Source organism: Cynara cardunculus (genome assembly GCF_001531365.2).
Source record: "Cynara cardunculus var. scolymus isolate 2C chromosome LG 5, CcrdV1, whole genome shotgun sequence".
Taxonomy (NCBI): domain Eukaryota; kingdom Viridiplantae; phylum Streptophyta; class Magnoliopsida; order Asterales; family Asteraceae; genus Cynara; species Cynara cardunculus.
In genome coordinates, this window is record NC_037532.1 from 12,996,456 (window position 1) to 12,997,698 (window position 1,243).

Below are 1,243 nucleotides of genomic sequence, written 5' to 3' on the forward strand. Positions count from 1 at the left end.
TATTTGTTATTCTCTTTACAACCAGAGCCTCTGGTTCTAAAGACCAGAGCCTCTGGCTTAAGATTCTTATGAAAGCAAGTAAACCATTTCCCTTCCAACTCCCTTTTTATATTTTTTTTCCAACCAGAGCCTCTGGTTCTAAAGACTAGAGCCTCTGGACCCCATCCATCGCTTTTGAATCTTACTTTTCCTTCCCCTTTGAAACCAGAGCCCCTCTGGTCCTTGCTCACTGAAATCATTTATATGAATGTGTTTCCAAAGACCAGAGCCTCTCGTTCTAAAGACTAGAGCCTCTGGCTTTAGATTCTTTGCAAGCTTTATCTTGATCATTTCATCTCATACTCCATTTCATCATCATTCAACCAGAGCCTCTGGTTTCAAAGACCAGAGCCTCTGCTTTCCTTCGCTTGCTTTATATTCTTTTTCTCAACCAGAGCCTCTGGTTCTAAAGATCAGAGCCTCTGGCCCTAGTTTCTTTGAAAGCAAAGTCCTCATCATTTCATACTTCATTTTTTTTCATCCCCATTCTCAACCAGAGCCTATGGTTCTACAGACCAGAGCCTCTGGATTCAAAGTCTTTGCAACCAGAGCCCCTCTGGTCTCAAAGACTTATTGCTCTTCATACATAGCCATATTTCATATTATTTTTCTTCATCCTTCACAACCAGAGCCTCTGGTTCTAAAGACCAGAGCCTCTGGATTCAAAGTCTTTGTAACTAGAGCCCCTCTGGTCTCAAAGACATTCTTTTTCATACTTAACCATATTTCATTCTTTTTTCATCACATTTCACAACCAGCGCCTCTGGTTGTATAGACAAGAGCCTCTGGTCATCCAAAATGTAAACTCCTTATTGTTTCWAGGRGGAGTTTTTACATTTCACTTCATATCTCCATGCATCCTTTGAGGGGGAGCAAAAGTTTACATTTGTAAACTTGCATTTTCCATCCAGAGCCTCTGGTTCTACTATCCAGAGTCTCTGGTCCCATAAAATGCTACATATAATTATAATACCAGATCTCCACTGGTTTTATAACATGGATTGCTACATTACACCAGAGTATCTGGTTTGTTAACAAAAGTCTCTACATCAAGCAAATCCAACATTTCTACTTGTCTTCATCGACATTACAACCAGAGCTCATCTGGTTCCCCACCCACTTTGTCATGCATAACCAAAACTCTTCTAGTTACCCACCCATTTTGTCATGCATAACCAGAGCTCCTCTGGTTCCATGAAAATAC